At 44.3% G+C, this 12,434-nt stretch overlaps 1 protein-coding gene and 1 non-coding gene across 2 annotated transcripts in view; one reads left to right on the top strand and one right to left on the bottom strand.

Moving 5' to 3' along the window:
* Window positions 1-688: 688 nt before the first annotated feature.
* trnastop-uca (transfer RNA opal suppressor (anticodon UCA)) lies at window positions 689-775 on the bottom strand. The gene has a single exon. It is a non-coding gene; the product is annotated as a tRNA-Sec (tRNA).
* A 242-nt stretch (window positions 776-1,017) lies between these two features.
* Window positions 1,018-12,434, top strand: part of si:dkey-16j16.4 (uncharacterized) — a 143,779-nt gene continuing 132,362 nt past the window's right edge. Inside the window, exon 1 of the mRNA XM_059982821.1 lies at window positions 1,018-1,108. The gene's annotated coding sequence lies outside the window, so the exon portion shown is untranslated. The remainder of the gene's footprint in view (window positions 1,109-12,434) is intronic.

Below are 12,434 nucleotides of genomic sequence, written 5' to 3'. Positions count from 1 at the left end.
AATAGGATAAGTCCACAGACTGGTAAAAGAGGAGGGCAACCAGAGGCAGGTGATGTGCAGGTAAGGAGAAGTGATGGGGTGAGACGTAACCAGAATGGGAATGGAAAAAGAGGGTAGGAGGGAGTGGGAAGAAATTGTGAGAAGTTGGGTTGTTTACTCAACACAATGGAGGCTGAAATTATGAGATGCATAGATAGATTAGAAAGTCAGAACCTTATCTTGCAGGATATGAACATTAAGCTTTAGAGGGTACGCATTTAAGGTGAGGGGGGGGAAAGTTAAAGGGAGATGTGCACATTTGTATTTTACGCACAGAGACTGGTATGGGTAACCCTGGAATGGGTTGCCAGTTGCAGTGGTGGAAGTGGTATTTGAGGAGGTTACACATCAAAATGCTGGGATGGGGGGATATGGATCAGAAGAGTTTTAGTGTAGTTCAGCATCCTGCTCAGTGCAGAGAAGGGAAGTTGAGGGGCCTGGTAACTGTTATAAACACAAGAGATGATGGAGATGTAGGAAAACACACCCAAAATGCAGGTCAGGTAGCACCTATGAAAATGAATAGCCAGTCGACGTTTCGGGACGACGCTGCCCGAATTCCTGTAATATTGGGGTACGGTCCTGTGCTCCTGGTTTTGAGCGAGGTGCTAATGGTAAAACACTATGCTTTGTCCCGTTCAGCGAGGGACGCCCGAAAGGTGGAATTGAACCACTCTGTCGCTAGACAGCTACAGGTTTGAAGCCTGCACCCCAGACCACTGAGGCTCATCCGGGCATTGTTCAAATGTCACATCACTTCCATATAAAGCACGAAAATATCCTACTCTTTTAACTTGCAGTATTTTGAGTTGGTTTTTCCATTCTAACACAATAAACCCCTCTACTGAAGAAAATAAATATGAAACAGAGCTCATGGCTCTTAATAGTGTCCGAATCATTACTGCCCTCTGTTGCAAATATATGCGTTTATATGTAAATAAGGTGCCACGTGATTGGCTGATACGTATACAGACCTTGTACTTAAGTTTCTAAGCAGCTCTATCAAGTTGTACCGACGGAATATCCTGCGGGATGGTTGCCGAACAGCAGCTTACTCCTTTTTACCACGGTAATTTACCACAGATATGTATATTCCATAATGAAAACTGCAGTCTCCCTTGAATAGCTCTTAAAAACTATCAGAAAATTGGGTCTAAATATCGCCTTCTGCATTGTTTGATTCTGCAGGTCATTTGCATAAATACAATTTAGGGTATTTTAGTCACCATCATTCGTTTTCACGTTTTCTTCGATCTTCCTTCTCTCACTCTTCATTCCCAGGAGCTGGGCAGCGCTGAAAGGGTTTGAGCAAACGAAGTGCTGGAAGAACCCAGCAAATGTGGCCGAGGGACGGCCAATGGCTTCAGGTGGCGACCCTGCATAAGGGCTGAGCATGCACAGGGAAGGAGAGGCAGTATGAGGGGGTGGACCCGAGTCAGGAGATGGATGATGGGCAGATGGAAGCAAGGTGGCGAAAAGGGAGGGAGGAGGGAATGTTGAGCCAGAGCCTGGTGGGTAATGAGTGCAAATGCTCGAAAATCTTTTGTTTTGGCAAATAGAAACCGTTGGGGGACGGGACAGGAAAGGTGAACAAAGGGAGAAGAGACCCAGGTAGGTGGGCAAAGGGAAGATGGAGCCAGTGACATAGTTTGAGTAATGAGAGTGGAGGGATGGAAAAGGGTGACAAATGGAAAGAGACCGGGTGAACTGGAAGAAGAGGACAAAAAACACGGGTGACGGTTGCTGAAATTGAAAAAAATTAGTGTTCATACCATTGGGATGTAGGCAACACAGGTGGAACATGATGTGCTTTACTTCTGCTTAGTATGTTGCCTCACTGAGGCAGTGGAGAAGGCTGAGGATAGTCAAATTGGTGTGAACGTGGAAGGGGGAGCTTGGAGTTCAAGGTGGCTTTTGGTTTCCGGGTGAGGCAGTGATTCACATCCACCTGCTGATTGCATTTGGTGCTCACATATGGCCTTCTCGGACCAAACATGAACTGAATGACCATTTCACAGAGTTCACCTGCACTCTGTCCACAACACAAACAGAAAATGCTGCCTGGCCTGTTGAATTTCATGGCATTTTGTGTATTTATTTAATTCTAGTAGGCCAGTTGGTAAGGATGATGACTTCATAAATGACATTAGAACATAGGTACAGGTCTTTCAGCCCACTGTGTCTGTACTGAACATGATGCCAAATTGAACTAAATCTCTCTGCCTGTACCTGATCCATATTGTTCAATTCCCTGCACTCCCATGTGTTTAACAGCCTTTCAAATGGCACTATTGTATCTGTTTCCACCATCAACCTTAGCAACTCATTCCAGTCCCCTACAAATCTCTCCAAATAATTTGCTTTGTATGTCTCCTTTAGTCTTTTTCCCCCTTTTATCTTAAGTGCATGTCCTATAGTACTCTGCATTTCTGTTCTGGGATATTGTTTCCTTGTGAACTGAACTGATGAGTTTGAAGATATTTGAACTGAATGATTTTGAAAAATAAACTGGCCAGTAGTTTCTTGTCTTTTCTGTTATGAGCTTTCTATTTCCAGATTTATTTGAAGGACCAAGCTTAAATGTCTCATTGTGACCTCTGGTTACTAGCCCGGTAATTAAACCATTCCTTTCACAACACTTCATGAAATCTTTCTAGCAGCGATCACTTTTCCTCATCCAGTCCAGCTGAAGAGTCTTGACCTGAAAAGACTATCCATCCTCCTTTACATTTGCAGTCTGGCCTGCTGGGTTCTTCCATCAATTTGTTTGTTGCTCCAGATTAGTGTCTTGTAACTCTATTCTTCTTGTCCACGTGCCCATCATGGCGCTAGACTCAGTCATATCCTTTATTAAAAAAAAAACCTCATGCCAGCTCATTCTATCGGTAAGACTGTGGCTGCTGTAATCTTTGACCTCAGCTACAATCTCTTGCCTGATTCTCATAACCTTTTCAACATCCTGTAGTCCAAAAATCTCAGTTCTGAATATACATAATGGATTCGATTCAACAGCTCTCTAGATTAGACAATTCCAGAGACTCACAACCATGGAGAAGAAATTCATACTCCCTCCAGTAAAATGGCCCAGCTAAACTCTTGTTCGAGATTTCAAACAAGGGCAAATATTCTACCACTATCTACACTCTTAGGAACCCTCAGTACCTTTCATAATTCAGTGGGACCACCTTCCATTGAATTCCTTCACTTCTCTATTTCAATTCCTTACACTCTTATTTTTTACGGTTCTAAAAGTTAGAGGGACCTCTTTAAAATTAAATGCAGCTTTCAGTTGGAAGTGGGTAATTCTCCAGGGTGCTATTGACGATTGAGTGCCCAAACATAGCGTTGACATTTACATTGCTCAATTGTTGTGTAATGCATTCATTTTGGCAGCCAAAAACTTTGTAGTAAAAATATGCATGGATTGCATCCCAGTATAAGCTACTGAGAAGATCCCAATTAAATTTCTGAGTCCTACTCCAGGCACCTAACTTCATGATGGATATAAAAACCTCAGACGGTGTACAGAGTAGATTTGTCACACTGAAATCAGGAATAAAGAGTTCCACTTAACTGGGATTAATGTGAACTAAATATTGTGTAATTGCCACTGAAAAGCAAACAAAACCTGCAGTTATTGGAAATCTGAAACGATAATAGACAAAGCTGGAAATATACCACAAGTTGGGTAACAGCAGTGGAGAAATAAATAGACTTAATATTTCAGGTCCCTGACACTTGAACAGAACTAAAAATTTTTAATAGAGATGTTCATGGTTTTGAGGGGTTTTGGAAAAGAAAGGAGGAATTCTTTCTATCTCTTATAAAATGTATATGTTCTGGATGGGCAATACAAATATTTATTGCAATTATCTAATTTTTCCCTGAACTGAGGAAACAGATTGTTGGATCTATACTTCATTACAGTACTTCCCGGAAATATACATCCCACTGTTCATTGAAAAAAGAACCCTGCAGTTAATTGGACTGACTTCACTAGATCATTGCCCCAGACCTGTACATAGCAAACACAGTAAATTAACCTCTAGGTTACCATAGCTAAACAAACCAGGGTTTGAAACCAGAGGATATATATGTTTAAGATGATCGGTAAAAAGGGCAGAGAAAAGGTGACCAGTCTGCTGGAGGACCTCAGTAGTGGAACAGCACCGGCGGGAGGGGGGGGGAGGCATTGTCAACGGCTTGTGTCATGGCCATTCATCAGGACTGTGAGTGTAGAGGGTGAGACAGGAGCAAGTAGAGACTGGTGGAAAGAAGAGGGGTGAGCCAAGTGGCAGAAGAAGCAGGTGAAGGTGGAGACAACTGGGAGGGAGGTAAGCAGGAACACAAAGGCTAACAATGCTGGAAGTATGAAAGGTGATAATAGCAAACATCAGGGGAAAGGTAAAAGGCAGATTGAGTCGAGTCATGTTGAGTCAAGTCATGGTTATTTTTATATGTACAAGAACACACACACACACGTGTAATGAAGAACTTGCAATAGCATCACTGGCACATAATATTCCATAAGCAGCATTCAGAAGAAAATAACTGAAATTATTTATTCAGTTTCAGGAACAGTTATTAACCATCAGAGGGGATAACTTCACTCAACTTCATTCAACCCAAAACTAAACTGTTCCTACAACCTGCAGACTCACTTTCAAGGACTCATTATCTCATGTTCTCAATTTTATGGCTTACTTTTATTATTATTTTCTCTTTTTGTATTTGCACAGCTTGTATTATGCACATTGGTGTTTCTCAATCTTTTTGGGTGCAGTCTTTCATTGATTTTATTCTGTTTCTTTGTAGTTGCTGTGAATGCCTACATGAGAATGAATCTCTGGGTTGTATATGGTGACATGTATGTATTTTGATAATAAATTTACTTTGAGATCTTTGAAAAGGTTTTACAGGAACACAGTGAGAACAATGTACATTTTAGTGCAAAGTGATCAGAGTGGACATAGTATTGCTGAACTTGAGGGATTAGTGTTGTGCAAGTTGGAAGGGAGTTAGCTGATCTCTGCTGGTGGGGGACTTCATGCGTCTGTACCTCCTGCTCAATTGGGGCTGCAAGAAGATGGCATGGTATGGATGGTGGGGGATCTTTGGTACTAGATGTTGCCAACTCGAGGCAGCACCTCCTGTAGATAGTACCAATAGTGGGGAGGGATGTGTCAGGACCAGATGGGGAAAGGAATTCGGTAGATAAAATATGAAATAGAAGAATGAGAATCCCCCTTAAGTTGTGAGTTATTGCAATATGAATGGATTAATAAGACATGCAAATTCATAAGTAGCAACCAGAGAACCTGAAAGAAACATATGTGGTCTTATAGAAATGCAACATGACATCTACAGGCCATGACACCTAGGGACTTGGGCTATATTATTTATATGTCTATGTATATATGTTTGATTATATCAAAATGTTTGTTGTGACGTGGCTAGTGTGGTAGTGTTTGTCGCTCTCAGTTTTGGCTTCCACCGCTGGCTAGCAACCTTGCGAAAAAGAGAGCTGAAAGTGTAAGTCTCTCCCCTGCCAGTACATAGCCTCTCTAACAGCAAGTCTCATGCAGTGCCTCCTCACCGGCGCACACGGAAGCTGAACTCCCTTCAGACTCAGGCTGAACTTCAGAGGGCGGGGAGGAGGTCTGGCCCCGGCACACGTCGCACGCATGCCCACTGGCGTGTGGACACGTCCTGGTGCTTGTGGACCAGATTTCCAGCGCTGGGTAACCAGCCCCACTGCCTCGTGGGCAGCCTCAGGAGAGTCGAAGGCTACAGGAGTAAACCCAGACAGCAAATCTGGAGTGGAGCCCCTGAGGCGGCTGGACGTCATTGAACATCCCTCCGGCAGCTCCTACAGCAAAGCTGGTGCCAAACATATTGTTTCATAAGCTTTCCTTTGGACTACACTGGTGAGGCCAAGGGGACGGGGGAGGATTGGGAGTTAGGAGTTTGTGGAGATTTGGCATGACTTCTGAAACTCTGATGAACTTCTGTAGACGTGTGGTATAATAGATGTATATTGACTGGCTGCATCACAGCCTGGTACGGACAGACCAATGCCCTTGAGTGGAAAATTCTACAAAAAGTAGTGGATACAACCTCGTCCATCACGAGTAAAGCCCTCCCCACTAATGAGCACATCTACATGAAGTGTTGTTCCAGGAAAGCAACATCCATCATCAGGGACCCCCGCCACCCAGGCCATGCTCTCTTCTCGCTACTGCCATCAGGAAGAAGCTACAGGAGCCTCAGGACTCACACCACCAGGTTCAGGAACAGTTACTGCCCCTCAACCATCAGGCTGTTGAACCAAAGGGGACAACTTCACTCAACTTCACTCGCCTCATCACTGAAACAGACTCTCAACCTACCACTCACTCTCAAGGACTCTTCATCTCATGTTCTCAATATTTATTGCTTATTTATACATTATTATTTCTTTTTTTTTGCATTTGCACAGTTTGTTGTCTTTTGTACACTGGTTGTCTGCCCTGTGGTAAATCGTTCATTGATTCTATTATGGTTATTGGATTTATTAAGTATGCCTGCAAGAAAGCGACAAAAATACATACATGTACTTTGATAATAAATTTACTTTGGACTTTATTCATCTGTATGGTTTAATGACAAACTTGAACTTCTTTCAGCACTTAACTATTTCCCTTTCCATAGAGGCTGAATATTCCAGCATTTTCTGATTAAGAGCAGGTCCCTTCTGGCTGGTCTGCTCCCTGGAAAGTGTGTGCGCGTTCCCCTGCATCCGGTTCTCCAGGTGACTCAGCCGGGAGCGTTGGGAATTGCTGGGAACTGCAGAAGCCCGGACTATGACTCAGACCCCTCGGCCGCCGATTCCGGGCAGTGCCGGCCGCTGCACTGACCGTAAGTGAGTTGCGAAGCCGTGACAATGATGTCAGTCGCGGCAGCGAGTGAGGAGGTGGAGGGAGGCAGATTAAAGGACGGGACCACTCTAACCAGCACTGGGGCACGGGGCCGAAGGTGAAAGCAGGACGAACAGTGGAGAGAGGGCGCCACAGAAGCAGTAAGGGGAAAGAAAAGAATTACAGTCAACGCAGCTCAAAGCTGTCATCAACTGAATGTCGCTCGTAAACTTGGCATCCGCAAACGCAAAAACAACTCTTTGGATGCTGCCAAATGATCTGTTTGTTGTACAGTCATACGCGCATAAACCTGAATAAAGCGGACGCACGTCTTATTGTTGGCTAATTGTACCGATGCACGGCGGAATTTCTCGCTATTACACAATTTCTTGTAATAAACGGCCACTAAAATGGAAAGATCGAATCACGTACTCTCTTTACACCGCTCAGCCCCCAGCCTGGTACAGAAATAGCCCAGGTATATTTTAGGATTTTATGATTTAGAGATGGTTCCTTGACGTAAATCCTGAACCGTTCGGAGCCTCCTGACAAGAATATAACACAATTGCTAACGTCAGCCTCTGACCCCCTTTTCTCTCCCTCTCTCTCCCTCCCTCTCTCCCCTCTCCCCCCCCCCCCCTCTCTCCCTCTCTCTCTCTCTCTCTCTCTCTGGTTAAAGAGCCAGTACATCTGGCAGGGAGGTCAGCTTCATGCCCTCTAACAGTTCCCAATTATCTTAAGTCTGTCTCCTACAGTTTCACACCCCTGACAGTCGAACAGCGGTCAAAGCCAAAGAAATTGCGGGTAGGGGGCAATTTCCTAACCATAGCCGTCATGATGTAGTGCATGGAGCTCTGACCTTCGGCCCGTCAAATCCGTGCTAACCATTGCGAACCTATCTGTATTAATCCCATTTAAACGATTCATGGGATTCTGGGAGAGCCTTTGAAGTCGCACATAGTTAACAAGATTAAGCATGAGGAATAAGGGGGTGATGTACTTGCATGGGTTTAGTGCAAGTAATTGTTACATTATTGTCACATGTTCCTCGATCCAGTGAAAAGCCTTTGGAATTTATGGCGTTCAAATGGATCGTTCCATGCAGAAATACTTAGTGGCCGTTACGCTGCAGGCATGAAGGTCCTCCATTCCTGTCCGACTCTCACAGAGAAAAACGAGAGAAAATCTGCTGATGCTGGAAATACACGCAACACACACAAAATGCTGGAGGAACTCAGCAGGCCAGGCAGCATCTCTGGCAAACAGTACAGTCGACGTTTCGGGCCGAGACCCTTCGGCACGCAGAGATGTAGGATTCTTCATTGCTGTTTCCTGTTGCAATTTTATTGACCGTTCATGGTTGTTAGCTCTGAGCTGAACCCCCGAAACTGGGGTCATAAAGCCCTGACTCCGGGCAATACCGGTATTGAGGCACGTTATGACAAGGTTGTGTCCGCTTGGAGTATATCATCGTAGCAAAAGGCAAGGGGGGAAAGCTGAATGCAGAATATAGTATTTCACTTATAGAGGAAATGTAGTGCAGGTAGACAGAGAACAACTGGCACGACGAGACAGAGATTAAGATTTCATCTTTATCAAACGAGGTCTGTCAATGGGGGAGAACCTGCTTACACCTTCTCAGGTTGGGAGATTGTAACTAACAGGGTTCAGGATGGGCAATGTTCCCTCTAATCTGTGCCAGTGTGTGGCTGCACAGTAACTGAAATGCTCCCGCGCACATAGCCTTTGTTGCCGCGCAGTTGGAATTTTCTTTTATATAATGTTTCATTACAGAGCTGCGAGTTTTCAGGCTGTGTAGAAAATTCCTGCTCAGACTGATGGTTGGTCCACGCAGGTGTAACTAAAAAAATTAAAGAGAACCTTGCTGGGGGTGGGGTGGGGGGGTCAGTTTTGGGTTCCATCTATTTATAAACTATATGAACAATATTTTCAAGTTTGTTGACTTCCATTTTCATGCCGACTGCACAATGGTAAACAAGAATTAACTGGGACAAGGAAGCAAAGGGGATTGGCTTAAATGTGGAAAACAGTGAGGTTATTTAACTTGACATCTAAAGCACGTGTAGAGTGTGTTTAAAATAGTACGAGATTGGGAAATGTTGAAGTTCAACGGCACCCAGGTGTCCTTGTACACAATTCAATGAAAGCCAGTGTACAAGTACAACAGGCAACTGGAAAGGCAAATAGGTTTTTGGATATCCCTTACCTCCCATATTCCCATTTCCCTCTCTGTCCCATCCATCTCTGGTCCTCCCATTTTTGCTTCTGTTCCCAGACATCCCCAACCCCAGATTCTCTTTCCACACATTTTTGTGCCCCTCTCCCTCCACCTACTACACACACTTCACCCACTGGATCCCCTCCTCCTCTGGTTCCATCTGCCCTTCATCTCTCCATGAATAGTTCCCATTATCACCGTCCTTGTTTATCATATTCCAATACTGGGAGCCTTTGTGTTCCTGTTTATCAGTCTTGTAGCTGTTTCCACGTTTACCCTCCCCTTTCCCCATCTGCCTCCATCTATCCTTCTTTTTCTTTCCTGCTTCTGTCTCTGTCTCCCAAGCTCATCCATCCTTTCCCCCACCCTGCCATCCTTCACCCTTCCCCAGTCCACCAATCAACTTCTTGCCCTGTCTCAACCCTGTTCCACCCACCCCACCATGCTACCTGCATTATCGATCCTGATGGAGGGGTTCGATCTGAAATGTTGGCAATTATTTCACCCCCACCTCCCACAGGTGCTGTTCAACCCACCAAGCTTCTCTAGCAGATTGCTTTTCATATCAGATTCCAGCGTCTACAGTCTCTTCGTGTCTCCAGATAAATGGTGTTTCGGCCTTTATTGTTTGAGGCCTCGACAGCAAGAGTAAAGATGTCTTACTGTGACAATATGGAACCTAGGGAAGATCATGCCTGGAGAACTGTGTAGAGTTTTAGTCTCCTTACCTAAAATAAATCTAAAAGAGCTAGAGCAGTGAAGATTCATCAGGCTGGTCCCTTAGATGGTGAATCCCCTCAGACCCCATCACATCTGTTGGGCATTTCCAACATTCTCTTTTTGGTTTCACTTCTTTGCATTGTCTCTGTTCTGCATTTTACAACTTTTACATATGGCTCTGCACGTTTTTTCTCTCTCTAAATATCCTAATTACTCATTTAACCGTAAGTCTTTGTAAACAGCATATCACCACAACAACCATGGCTTCACCCTATCAGAGATATATATTCACTTTGTACCAACTATCCCTCTCCCACCCTCTCTACGATTTAAAACAAACTTGTTAACTCATTTCACAAACAAGAGAAAATCTGCATTTGCTGGAAATCAAAGTAATAGTACACACAAATTACCACAGGAACTCAGCAGGTCAGGCAGCATCTATGGAAAAGAGTAAACATTCAATGTTTTGAGCTGAGACCCTTCACCAGCACTGTGGTTTACTCTTTTTTCCCAATTGTGTGTGTGTGTGTATTGAATTGAATTGACTTTATTACTTACATCCTTCATATACACGAGGAGTAAAAATCTTTACATTACACCTCCATCTAAATGTGCAATGTGCGATTTTTAGTAATTTGCAATGAATATTATGTTCAACAGGACATTCAATGTAACATAGAAATACAGTTGTGTCAGCATGAATTAATCAGTCTGATGGCCTGGTGGAAGAAGCTGTCCTGGAGCCTGTTAGTCCTGGCTTTTATGCTGTGGTAACTGTTTCCCAGATGGTAGCAGCTGGAACAGTTTGTGGTTGGGGTGACTCGGGTCCCCAATGATTCTTCAGGCTCTTCTTACACACCTGTGTTTGTAAATGTTCTGAATAGTGGGAAGTTCACATCTACAGATGCACTGGGCTGTCCGCACCACTCTCTGCAGAGTCCTGTGATTGAGGGAAGTACAGTTCCCATAGCAGGCAGTGATGCAGCCAGTCAGGATGCTCTCAATTGTGCCCCTGTAGAAAGTTCTTCGGATTTGGGGGCCCACACCAAACTTCTTCAACTGTCCGAGGTGAAAGAGGCGTTGTTGTGCTTTTCTTCACCACACAGCTGGTATGTTCAGACCACGTGAGATCCTCAGTGATGTTTATGCAGTGGAACTTAAAGCTGTTCACCCTCTCAACCCCAGATCCATTGATGTCAATCTCCATTCATCCTGTAGTCCACAACCAGCTCCTTTGTTTTTGCAACATTGAGCGAGAGATTGTTTTCTTGACACCACTGTGTCAGGGTGATGATTTCTTCTCTGTAGGCTGCCTCATTATTATTTGAGATTAGGCCAATCAGTGTAGTGTCGTCAGCAAATTTAATTGGCAGATTGGAGCTGTGGATTGCGACACAGTCATGGGCATATAGAGAGTAAAGGAGGGGGCTTAGTGCACAGCCCTGAGGCTGCAGCCTGCACTGCCCTGCAGCAGTGAGGGAGCCCACTCTTACCATCTGCCGGCGATCTGACAGGAAGTCCAGGATCCAGCTGCACAAGGCAGGGTGAAGGCCGAGGTCTCTGAGCTTCTTGTCGAGCCTGGAGGGAACTATGGTGTTGAATGCTGAACTGTAGTCCAAGAACAGCATTCTCACATAAGCGTCACTCTTCTCCAGATGTGTAAGGATGGCGTGTAGACCTCTGGCTATTGAGTCACCTGTTGATCGGTTGATGTGTGTGTGTGTACATGTGTATCTGCCCTCTATATTTATGTGCTCTGTGTCTAAGTGCGTGTGTGTGTGTGTGTGAGAGTATGTGTTTCAGTTTCTCTTCACATGCACTAGATACAGATGTCCCTACCAAGAGCTATATTAATTGCCCACCTCTCATCGTACTGAACTGAAAAGCTAAGAGTCAATCACATTGATGGACAGCAGTCACAAAAGGAACAGACTGAGGAAGATCGCCTTCCATGAAGAACATCAGTGAACCAGATGTGCTCTCACACCATTCCACTGGTGTCCCAAATACCACATTAGCTAATCTTCCTTTGAAGAAACAACAGATTTATTTAATTACTTAAATTAAATTCTCCAGCTGCTTCAGGGAGATCTAAATACACCTCCCAGTCTAGCATCGATAATGTCAACCAACAAGCTACCATAAATTAGCCCTGGGCCTTCCTGTCATAACACATCGATCTTATTCACTGAATCAGTTTGTTTTGTGTGAAAAGCTGTGTGGGGTAAAGCAAAGTATCCTTAACTTGTGTATCTCTCAGCCCAAGGACAAAAGTGGTCAGCCAATTAGTGAGTTGGAAGATGTATTTGTCTTAGCAACAGATTTTATAGGACTTGGCAGGAGACGAGGGCATTTTCTTTTACGCCAGACAATACCTGGATCGCGTCAGTAACATCAGACTCTAGGCCTCACTGACTATAATTATCCACTTTGATTGGTACTGGGGAGAAAAAAAGATACAGTAAAATTCTGAGAATCAGGCTCGCTTGAATCATTGGAGACACAAGAGACTAGAGGTGCTAGAACTTGGAGCAACA

The sequence above is a fragment of the Hypanus sabinus genome, chromosome 10, assembly GCF_030144855.1.
Source record: "Hypanus sabinus isolate sHypSab1 chromosome 10, sHypSab1.hap1, whole genome shotgun sequence".
In the NCBI taxonomy this organism is placed as follows: Eukaryota; Metazoa; Chordata; class Chondrichthyes; order Myliobatiformes; family Dasyatidae; genus Hypanus; species Hypanus sabinus.
This window is presented reverse-complemented; position numbering and strand designations above follow the sequence as displayed.